Here is a 12753-nt window from a genome sequence, read left to right as displayed (position 1 = left end):
TGCACCATGTTGTCACCATTGCAGTTGACACTCCTTGAGGGACTGAACATCAGAGAAGTTGAATGATGAACATGAGGGACTAACATTCAAGGCGGAGATTTGAGTGGTAATAGGTTTAGAGGTCATCCATTATTCCCTTAGATATTTGATAGTGGTGTTTAGTTTTTCTATCCTACTTTGTAAATTCGTGGATTTGGGGAAGGAATATTAGGATAATTGAAGATCCCTACAAATATTGGTAGCTAGAAGCATAGAGAAAGTGTTCTTGAGGCACGTGGGTGTCTCAGTCAGTTAAGCATCCAACTCTTGATGTCAGCTTAGGTCAGGATTTCACAGTTCGTGGGATCAAGCCCAGCTTCTGACTCTCTGCTGGTGATGCAGAGTCTGCTTGGGATTCTCTCTTCCTCTCTCTGCCCCTCCCCCTCCTCAAAATAAGTAAACTTAAGAAAAATAAGTTGACAAAAGTATCCTTAAGGACAGATTGTGACTTAACTGTCAAGAGTAACACGCATGGCAACTTCTTAACCTCTAATCTTGGAATTCTTTGCCAATAGCAAGATGGATTATCTCATTGCTGAAAGGATTCATCTCTGGGTGCACCATGATCATGTTCCAAATATTTTCACTCTCCTACCTTCAAACATTATTCATTCCTTTTTTCTTCCCTCATTCTCCTCCCTCTCCTACTCTTTTGTGATTGGTTTCTTAAACTTTTAGCTGTCTTCTTTTCAAGATACCTTTAAAGAAACTAATAGACTTTATTATATGAGCAGTTCAGTTTTTCAGAAGAATTAAGTAGATGGACAGAGAGATTGCCATAAATTCTCTTCTAGCATCTACATGTAGTTTTCCCTATTCACATCTTGCATTTGTAGGACATTTGCTACAATTGTTGAAAGAATGTTGGTATGTGAACGAAATCTCACAGTTTTAGGGTTAACTCTGTTGTTTCTTCTGTGGGTTTGACAAATAGATAATGTCATATATTGGCGATTACCATATGATGCAGAATCTTTTGCCTGACCTCAAAATTCCTTGTGATCTACTTGTTCATCCCTGCCTATTCCCTAATCCCTGGAAATCACTGATACTTTTGTTTTCATATTTTCTTTTCTTTTCCCAAGATATTACATAGTTGGAATCCTAAAATATGTGGCTTTTCCAGACCGGCGTACTTAACAGTTCTCTTGATGAAACTTCATGCTGGCTGTGCTGGTTCTGTTGCTGAGATCTTTACACCTCTTCCACAGGCTTTGATGGAAGGAAAGTTAGATGACCCCATACCTGTGCCTTCATTTATGTGGCTTGCATTTGGTCTGTGGGATATCTTGACACATTTTTGTTCCCTAAAACTGATTACTAGTTGATCCCTAGTGGATTATGTCTCCTTTGTTCTTTCATTAAAAAGATAACCAGGTGTTTATCTTGCATTTTTGAGGTTAAACACCTGTCAAATGGATCTCCTTCCTTACTCCAGCTCCACTTCATTGACTTAGAGTTGGGACATGGTGCTTCCCATCCCTCCATTCTTGAAAAGTACTCTAAACTTTTATCCAGTGTGACTGAGGGATTTGGGAGTCCTTTCACTGATCTTGGTCCTCATAATAAATCCTTGTATAGAACTTCACTTTGAAAGCCCAGCTTAACATCTTGTAGCAGAAACAACTCAACATATTTTTTATTCAAATTTAAAGATGTTGATCAAGAAATTTTCTGTCTTATTTAGGCCAAACTATCACTCAAGGAGTGACATTCCCAGACCCTGCAGTGTGTTCTTTCCTGTTTTCACCTAGATACCATCAAATTAACTAATGAAATATGTGGCAAGTAAATAAAACTACTAGACCAATGAAAATACCAAGAGAACACAAGATACATGTCTCTGACAGAGATATAAATCAAATGCAAATAGTATATGCTTAAGAATTTTAAATACCTCACCAACGAGAGGAATGAATACTGGGGTTTAAAAAAAGACAAGAACCTGAGAGCTCTTTCACTCCCTGTTAAAGCTCTTTCTGAAAAAGTGGCAGAAGAAATTAGCTTATAAATTATGTACATAAACAGCTTTTTAGATTTCTATACTGTTAGATTGCTTAGTATGAAAGCATGACCTACTTTTCTCCAACTTGAGCATCATAGTGGGTATTTGCTCTCTTTTATGCACTGTTTTCTCCCCGAGTTACTCTTCTGCAGAAAGCACTTCCAAAATTGACTCATTACAAACAGAGAGTTATGCAAATCTTAATCAAAGATGCATAGTTTGTATTCATCCGGTTCACAACACTGAATTGCCAGTTTTTGTTGAATTATTTACATAAAAATGAATACATTTTAACTATTCTTTAATTAGCTGTGTCTAATAATATCTATTTGCTACTAACCTTATGGACATTGAGAGTGTGGTTCTGAAAAACTTCATTGGGTTTTGGGGAGGCTGGCCTAGATAATTCTACTTTTGGAAAATTACTGATTTATGCCAGAAGATACTTTAAAAAGGTCTTAAAATTATATCACGCTTCTCCTTTATGTTTAATTCAGTCCATGGGTTCTATTTTTATCTTGTTTGCCTTCTAACAAGGGACAACTTGGAAAAACTTAGGCAAGCTCCAGCCAACAGAAGGAAAACTCAATAAATAGGGTGTGACATAGCTGCTAAGGGCAAAGAGCTACAAAGCCAAACTGAGGGAGTTTGAATCACACTTTTGCTATTTTTTTGCTGGATTCTATTGGGTAGGTTTCCTAAGGTAGTCTCCGACTTAGTGTTTTTTCTGCATAAGAACTAATAGCACATACTTCGTTAGGGTAGAGATGAGGATTAAATACATTACTATACATAAAGAGCCTCTCATTGCGTTGCAAATGGAAAGTGGACAGTAAATACATATGGGTGTGGTTTAGTTACTGTAAAACAACCTAAAAAGAAGCCAAATCCTGATTTTTTGTTTAGCAGCAATAGGGATCTTACCATTCTCAGTATTTTTCACATAAAGCCTTAATTAATTGAGCTTCTATCCTGTGATTTACCTTTTCATCAACCTTAGCACGCTGACTTGAGAAACTTAAAAAAAAAAAAAAGGCGGTAGAATTTAAACTGACAAGATGTTTTATTTTAAGAGGTATTGGCCATAGTTCAAACTGCATGGAGAAAAGATTCAGAAATATTCTTTGTTGAGGACAATGTTTAATCTTTAACCTTATGAAGCAAACTATAGTCTTCAGGCAACATACCCCCCACTCTGAAAAGAACTTCCAAAAACAAATACTGTGGCAACTTCCTGGTGGGTTTCTGGTGTTTGTGGTTACCTGACTGGCCTCTCACAGAGGGGCCTCTGTTAGGACCCCTAACACTCAGGAGTTTCTGTGCACTTACGGAACTTATGACTGGGAGTTGGTAGTCTCGATCTTTTGCTACCTTAAATTACCTTCTTTGATTTTGGGAAAAAGTATTCTGAGGAGTTGCTCTCATTATGGCATCCTACCCTCTTTCCTATTTACATGTTTCCCTTTTCCCAAGTGCATTTCTCTTCTTATAAATGTAGAGATGCAGACCACAGGGAAGTTGTGTTCACACTGAGTGTCACAGTGAAGGAGAAGATGGACTTAAGTTTACCTGGTTCTCTCCTCAGTCAGCCCCTTTAGAACCCCTGTTGGTACCCATACTCATAGAAAGCTTGGAGAATAAAATTCAAAGGAAGATCAGAGGTGTTTAAAAATGTCTTTGAAGCAACTAAACGGATTATTATCTTTCCTGTTGCTATAATTTTAAAATGGTGTCTCTTCAAATTATCTATTTCTAATGTATTGTATATTTCAGAAGTTTTAACCTAATATGGTCAATAATGTTACGTATTTTAAAAACAACTAATCCTCATATTTCAATATTGATCATGGCTCTGCATGAATCAATACTAATCTCTCAGGCAAAGTAGTCTTTACATTGACCAAAACAAAGTCATTATATGCATATTAGTTAGGTGCCACAACATAAATTGAATTAATTTAAGAGGTGAAGGAAAAACTTACAGCTTTTGATATTACTTGATTTTTTGAGACTTCCAACCTTAATTCTCTACTACGCTTTTATTATCAAACGATTCCAATGGCTAAGCCATCTGCCATCTGCTCATTAAGTGAAATCAAATATATAAAATGTCCTGTACAGTGTCTGGCACATAAAGGGGCTCATTAAGTATTATATCCTTAGCTCCAATTTTTATCTTTCAAAATGAAGATATTCAGAATTGAATCCACTCCATTATATAGGTATACTACTAGAGAATTGGGCATTGGAATCAAGGATCAAAAGCTGCCCTGCGATGTGGCTCGTGTATTCATTGTGGAGTTGGAAGAACATTACAGATTGGGGAAGTGATAACTTGGGGAAGAACATTTCATGAAAAATGGTCACTCCTCTTGTAGCCCCTCTGGGGAACTGCCCATTCAACCCAGGTGTGTGTGTTTCTATACAAAACTAGAAGTTCAAACTATTCTGTGGTTGAACTGTGTGTGTGTGTGTGTGCGCGCGCGCGCGCGCATGTGTGTCTTAATTTCTGTGTTCCTACCCTCCGTCGCTGGCGCATGCGTGTGTGCGCACACGCGCACACACACACAACGTCAAATAGAATACCACAGGTCCACACAGCACCAGAATCGTCTTTACTACAGTGTAAATAAATCCTGGGATACCAGCTATGCATGTTGAAAGAAAAGATTACTGTTCTGTATTAATCGATGCTTAAAATTAATATGCTGAGTCATCTAAAATGGCAGATACTTAGCCCTTTTAGATCTTGAGCAAAAGTCAAACTAATATCTTGGCCTCTTCCAACATATCTATTTATCTGCCAGCCAACCGTCCTCTACCTGTGAATAGACAATATAATGAAGTGGGCTGATAATGTAATTTTTGCCTAGTTAGGGTGTTACATTTTAGGGTTCTTTTTTTTGTTGTTAGTATGGTTTTTTGATTTTTTGGCTATATCTTTAATTCTGTTCCTCTAACCTTCATTGCTTAATGGGGTTCGCTTTTTACTCCACTTAAAGGTACCCTCTCTCTCTTTTCTGTGATGGAAGACACCTGGCCTAGTAATTTTGAGTTTAATTTTTTACCAAAATGAAACTTGACTGAAAATAAATTTTGTTTTATGCCCAGCAAAAGTATCAGAAATAAGTAAATGCTAAGGACTCCATTCTCTGCTTGGAATAGAAAAAGAAGGTGAAAAGCAAAAGACAAAATAAGAATCAGTATCTCAAAAAAGAACACAGCCAAATATGTGATACCTTAATCTTATGTACATCATACAAGGAAATGATAATCCAGCTCTTTTTTCTTTTTGCTTCTGACAACCTTACATGTTCTTAGGTACATGAAGCAGAGAAGTATGTGGGTGTGGAAATGGATGGTCTAAATAAACAAGTGCTTTGTAACTCTTGGAAGTGATGAACAACTTTTTTCCCTCCAATCACTCCTGGAACAGTACTTTTGTGGACACACTAAAAATTGATTACCAGAAGTATGAAATAAAAAACTAAAGATCTCCTATTTAGTCTATTACTTGATTCAGTAGATCTAAAATTTCCAATAAATATGCTCAGGACAAACATAACAGGAGAAAAGATAATGCAGATATTTGTGTTGTATACTAAAAATGATGCTTTGGGAATTAATACAGAAAATCACTATTACCTAACTGTGCAATCATAGCTAAAACAGTTATGAAGGAAATAAGGATTTCTCCTTGTCAACACCTTTGTGCACACTTGGGTTTCTTAGTTATTTATTGTGATGGATGCACGTCTTGCAAAAGAATCTAGACGGCATTGACAAACTTGGTACTTACAAGGGATAATGTCCTGTGTTGTATCAAAATTTTAATGATAGTCAATGGAAGAGCAGTGTCCTACAACTATGTTGATAGGAATAGAAGAAGAAATGTAAAGCAATTTGAGCAAGTTCAGAATATCCTTTTTAACTTTTATCCAAAATGAAACAAGTGATCTATAATTTTCAAAAATCACTTTGAATACTTCATCAATAGCCATCCCAAAAACCTACCCTATAAGAATATAGTTCAGTTTAAATTGACTTTTGATTTAAGAAGTTGATTCCAGATCTGTGAAATTCCTATGTGTAGGTTTTTTGGGATGGAAAATAAAATTGATAATTCTTTGTCAAAAATGTAAAGTGTATTAATACCTTCTGGAGGGGCGCCTGGGTGGCTCAGTCCATTAAGCGTCTGACTTCAGCCCAGGTCATGATCTTGCAGTTCATGAGTTCAAGCCCCGTGTCAGGCTCTGTGCTGACAGCTTGGAGCCTGGAGCCTGCTTCGGATTCTGTGTCTCCCTCTCTCTCTCTGCACCTCCCCAGCTCATGCTCGCCCTCTGTCTCTGTCAAAAATAAATAAACTTAAAAAAACACTGTTTTAAAACCTTCTGCAGATATAAAGTGTCAGAATAATCACCTACTTGATTGATGATTTTTACGTTGTTGCTATAGATCTTGTTACACTAATCAGTAGAAACTCTGTCCTCTCATACTTCTTACTTGTTATTTTTTCCTCTTTAGTCCTTATCTACCATGGAAATTAATCTATTCTGTAATTGTATAGACGTAAGACAATTAAAAGTACCGAAAATGTATGACCAACAAATGTAGGTGTTGAATTTTCATCTTTATGAGTTGGGCACCCAACAAGTTATTACCGTTCAGAAAAACTAGGCATGTATTTCATACTTGAAACATTTACAGCAGAACGTGCCCCGTGATAAACCTGAGGTGAGTAGGCAATATTGGTTTTGACAGTCATCTTCCAGATAATCGTATGATGAAGAGAATCTTTCGTTTGATACATACTATGTGATTTACAGGATTCCCATCTTTTGCTCAATTACTAAGTACAATGTTGTCCCTTTTAATTTTTTCTTAATAAGGTACTGTTTTTCAGTGACAGAAGCAGTGTGTCATTTACCTTTTGGTGTAAACTCCTTAATTTGTGTGACTACTTCGGAATATTTTTCTGTCCTTGCATTTTCTTTTTGGATTATACTCCCACACAAGCCAGAAAATATTCCCACACGAACATAAACCCCAAACATTTGTCAATGCTAATTACACATTTCATTGTTGAGGCAACATCAACTGGTCATTAACAATTTTTGTACTCCTGGAAGGTTGGTAAGTAGTGCACAGATCAACACTGATCTATGGACTTTAGTTTTGGAAGGACTGATTTAACTAGATGTGGTAAAAACCCTTGCTTTAGTTACCAGAAGCATCTTCACTAATGCGGAGTGAATGGAACAATATTTCCTCTGCCATTAACCATCCTTGCCACATATTATCCATGTCTTTTCATTTCCAGGATTGTCCCTGTTGCCCACTTTAGAAAGCTTTTGTTTATAGAAGTTATTGGGTGATACCCGGCAATGTATTCGAGGCTTCTTAGGGTCCTTAGGGTGTCCTTAAGTCCCTAACATGGTAATGGGTGTGTAAGAAGTGCTCAGTTCTAGTTTATTGGTCTGTATCAGGTCAGTTTTGGGTAGGGTAATACTTCTTGAACTGACCTCCCTTACTTTTCCTTGTTTGTATACCTGTACCACAACTCTTAGAAATTCCCTTTGGAGCAGATTTTTTTCAGAAATTAACTATTAACCATTTGTCATTGTTTCAAGACCTTAAAGCTATTGTACTTTTATGTAAAAGGACTCAATTATAACTAAGGGTTAACTATTAGAAGTTTGCATATTTTAATGTAGGGAACAGAAGAGGCAAGAATTCTTGTGTGCTAAAATTTGAGTTACAGAGGGTCCCCCTCTGAAAATCCTAATCATTTCTTTCTGACGAGAATTTTGTTAAAATCAATCCTCTCTAATAAAAGGAGAGTTAGCTACTATATTTGTATGAATGAGTACAGTCAATTAAATGTAGTCTCCCACATGGGAGCTTTTGAACTAGAAGCCAAGCATCTTCTGGGCATACATGTTTCTCAAGGATTATCGCATTAGGCTTTTATTAGATTACTGTCTTCTAGTCTTGCCCCCACCCCGCTGTAACTTTCCCTTTCTTACCACTACTGCAGAAAACAGACTCATATTATCCTGTTTCAAAATTCTTCTGTAGCACAGCTAGATGGTTTTGAAGGAATTCTTGGTATTTTGTTTTTCACTGTGCTATTGGTATTGTGGTCATGCTACAAAAAATGAATTCTTATTCTCTGTTTATGAGAGAAAGGAAATAAAAATGTCAATTTTTAAAAGAGAATTTTTTTTTGTTTTTTGTGGTTTTTTTTTGGCCTTTAAAGTTTTTTTTGATTTTGTTTTTTGTTTTGTTTTTTTTAGAATTAGATAAAATAGGGGTGCCTGGGTGGCTTGTCCAACTTCAGCTTGGATCGTGATCTCCCAGTTCGTGGGTTCGAGCCCCATATTGGGCTCTGTGCTGACAGCTTAGAGCCTGGAACCTGCTTTGGATTCTGTCTCCCTATCTTTCTTCCCATCCCCTGCATGCGTGAGCTCTCTCTCTCTCTTTCAAAAATAAAAACATTAAAAAAATTTTTTTAATTCGATAAAATATTTAAAAAAATAGAAACAGAGCATTAAAAGTGCTCCCCTACTTTTCACTAATATTTTCTTACAATTACAGTTCTGTGTTCCAAACTGTGTTAAGGTTTTTGCACATCAGTGTCCTGTTTTAACATTTTTTTCTTTGGGTTTGTATTGTTCTATGTTGAATAATTTTTCCTTTCTTCAGTGTTGTGGACCCCCTTTCAGACATTGAGCTACTTGAGAGCAGGTACTGTGTTTTCTGTCTTTATTTGGACCTGCATATAGTAAGTATGGTTTAATGAATAAATTTGTAGCCTCAAAGGTGAAGTATCTAAATAAGAACAAAATCTCTATGCTACAAACTCCGGCAAGTCATGGGGTAGACTTAGATACCTTCCTTTCTTCTTCTTCCATTTCCACCAAAATCTTTCTTTCTCAATTGCCCTAAAAAAGTCCAAAACTGGAGGTTAGGACAAATAAATAAGAATGTACTCATACATGCTCTGTTAAAAAAAAAAAAAAAAAAATCACTGTAATCCCTATTTTTTTGGTGTCTTAAATACCTTCTGTCTGTCGTTTCTTCATGTGAACTATGCTAGAGTGTATAATTTGAACAGATTTCCTGGTTCCCAAGAATATCTAAAATACATTTTCTTTAAATGAAGTTAATATTGGGGCACCTGGGTGGCTCAGTCGGTTAAGCGTCTAACTTTGGCTCAGGTCACGATCTCACTGTCCGTGGGTTTGAGCCCCACGTTGGGCTCTGTGCTGACTGCTCAGAGCCTGGAGCCTGTTTCAGATTCTGTGTCTCCCTCTCTCTCTGACCCTCCCCCGTTCATGCTCTGTCTCTCTCTGTCTCAAAAATAAATAAATGTTAAAAAAAAAATTAAAAAAAAAATAAATGAAGTTAATATCACTGTGGCTCTGAGGTTTGACATTAAGAATTACTGAAAGTACATAAGTGCTTTTGTTGCTGTTTGTGATGGCCATCGTAGTCTTAAAAGCAAAACAGTAAAATATTGCTTTGCAAGGGGGCTCTTAACTGGTATGCATTGCTACATTAGAAGTTTATGTCAAGAAGTAGAGAAATGTGATCAGTTTTTGAAAATCCGTTCACTCAGTTCTCATGGCTAAACTCTTCCTTAGAAAGAAAGCCCTTATTGTCCTCCCCCCACCCCCAAAAAGGTCTATTTTTGTCTATTTTATTTCACTAGGGAACATTTTGTTTGTAAATCAAAAAGCTCATACCACAAGTGCAGATTCATTACTGCAAATTTGATTCTTGGCAAACATAATGATTTTGAAATATGAAAACATTGTAGAACAATAAACTGTTGACCTAGAACAGCAGGGGGAGGAAGTGAGGAGAAGGGGGTAGGGGACAGGCAGCCAAGTACCCATTCAGTCATAACCACTCACAAGCTAAGGTAAACATACATCTCGTACATCTAATAATAATCTGACGGCAATTTTGATATGGTAATGATGATTTCACTAAATCACTGCAATAGCATAATGCCTGGGACTTGGTTTCAACAGCTTCAGGATGTTTCCTGTTGTTGTTTCTACCTAAATTTCTACAGTTGGTTTTTCTTCCTATTTCCAAAAATAAGAAAAAAAGATTTAACGCTTTACTTCTAGCTAAAAGCTATTTATGATTAAAAAAAAAAAAAAGAAAACCAACTTTCATTAGTAAGGTCCTCGAATGATCTAAGTTGGTTGGTCAAGCAGGGAGCCCTTTTTCTTTCACTGATTCATTTCATGTTCTTCTGAAGTGGGTACTTATTTTTTTCAGTAATAGTATAATCTTGTATAAAATTAATATGAATAAGATCTTCTAAAAGCACCGAATCTAAAAATACATTGTTCCAGATTAGACACAAATTAGTGTTAGTGAAGACTGAAATTGAGTGAGATTTCCCATAATTTCCATTTCTCAAAAAGTCAACTCTAGACCTATTTTATTCTTTCACTGTAAAATGTATAATCATCGAGATTCCTTGAAAAAATATTTTTTTTCCACAAATACAAATCTTTTGGACTCGTATATGTATGCATGTATATAAGACCATGTAAAATGAGATTTCACAATTTGGAATATGTTGAAAAAGTTAGAAAAGATGACTACATATAAGAATTAGAAAGTAGTATTTGTAATGTGGAGAGAGAAATAAATATTAAAAGCACAAAGCAAGATGGCAGAGTAGAAGGATCCTGGGTTCAACCATGGACATGCTGGCACAACGACTACATGTCATCCTGAAAATGACCTGACGACCAGCAAATCAGAGTGTCCACAGCTAAAGACAGGGAGAAAGGTAAATCAAGAAGTGTAGGGGGTGCAGAGATGTGGCTAGGAACCACACCGCCCATGTGGTGTCCCACAAGCAGATGGCATGGAGGGGCAAGGGATGAAGCCCTACACTGGGGATCTGCATCAGGAGGACAAACCTCCTTAATGTCTGCCTTTTTAAATCACCGGGGCTTACCTCTGGAAGAGCTAGAGGGCTGTAATAAACCAAGTGTGTCCTCTTCAAAGGCTAACATGCTATATCACTTGCTCTGGGACCCAGCAGTGAAACAGCAGTTTGAAAAAGGTTGGGTTATATATGAAAAAGATCTGACAATTTTAGCATGTGTGCTGTCCGGGAACTACAGGAGTTGTTTCCAGGAATGGAGATGCTGGTGGTTGCCATTTTTTTGGCCTCCTTCAGCTTAGCTGGCTGCATGCTTATAGGAGCCAGTTCTGACATTGTCAGCCTGCCTTGCTAATACTCCTTGCCCCACCCTAGCATTCCCCCATAGTCCTGGCCTGGAGGTTGCCTCTCCAGAATTACTCCTGCAGGAGGGAAGCAGAGAACTAGCCCCTATCCTCCTTACTTGCAGTAGGTACAGATGGGCCTCACAGCTAGCAGTGCCAGAGCCGAGCCCTACCCACCAGTGCGCTCACAGCAGTTGTAGCTCAGCCACAGCAAGAGTGCACACATGACCTACACAGGGGATAATACTGGAGCACCTGGTTCTGGTGACTTGGGAAGATTGTGCTGCTGGGCACCACAGGATGGCTTCTACATAAGGCTATTACTTTCAAAACCAGAAGATCTAGTTGACTTTACCTATAGATAGTAATAAACACATAGCCAAAATGAGGAGACATAGAACGATGTTCTAAATGAAAGAATAAGACAAAATCTCAGAAAACCCCAATGAAATGGAAATAAGCAGGATGCCTGATCAACAGTTCAAAGTAATGGCCATAAAGATGCTCACTGGACTTCAGAAAGTAGTGGATGAATTCACTGAGATGTTAACAAAAAGATAGAAAATGCAAAAAAGAACCAGTCAGAGCTGAAGAATACAGTACTGAAATAAATAGGCTAGAGGGAATCAGTAGGAAATTAGATGATGCCAAAGAATGCATCAGCAATCTGGAAAACATCATAGTGGAAAGCAATCAGTTGAGTAACAAAAAGAAAAAAAATGAGAAGTTAAAGGACCTCTGGGACAAGGTCAAGGATAATAACATTTGCATTATAGAGAGTTTTAGAAGAAGAGAGAGGGGCAGAACATTTACTTGAAAAAATAGCTGAAAAGTTCCCTAACCTGGGGAAGGAAATGGACATCCAGGTCCAGGAAGTACCTTGAATCCCAAACAACATGAATTCAAGTCCACACCAAGACACATAATTTAAAATGACAAAAATTGTAATGACAGAATCTTAAAAACATCAAGAGGAAAGCTAACAGTTATATACAAGGGAAACCAATGAGATGGTGGGATTTTTCAGTAGAAACTTCATAGGCCATCAGGGAGTGGCGTGATAAATTAAGTGCTGAAAGGAAAATAACAACAACCATGCAACATAACTACCCAGCATGGGCTATCATTCATAATTAAAGGAGATGGAGAGTTTTCCAGATGAATGAAAGTTAAAGGAGTTCACGACTAAGTCAGCTTCACAAGAAATGTTAAAGGGACTTCAAGTGGAAAACAAAGAAAAAAGTTACTAAAGAAAAGATTCCATTTGTAAAAACAAACATCCAGTAAAGGTAGCAGATGAATCACTTAAAAGACTTAAAAGCCAGTGTGAAGGTTAAGACAAAAGTAGTGAAATTATACCTAAAAAAAAATTAGTTGATACAAAAAAAAAGATATAAAATACAACATAAAATACATCAATGGTGAAAAGTGGAATAAAAAATGAGCAT

This window comes from Panthera leo, chromosome A2 (genome assembly GCF_018350215.1).
Source record: "Panthera leo isolate Ple1 chromosome A2, P.leo_Ple1_pat1.1, whole genome shotgun sequence".
Lineage (NCBI taxonomy): Eukaryota > Metazoa > Chordata > Mammalia > Carnivora > Felidae > Panthera > Panthera leo.
The sequence above is the reverse complement of the archived record's forward strand: the minus strand, read 5'-3'. Positions refer to the sequence as shown.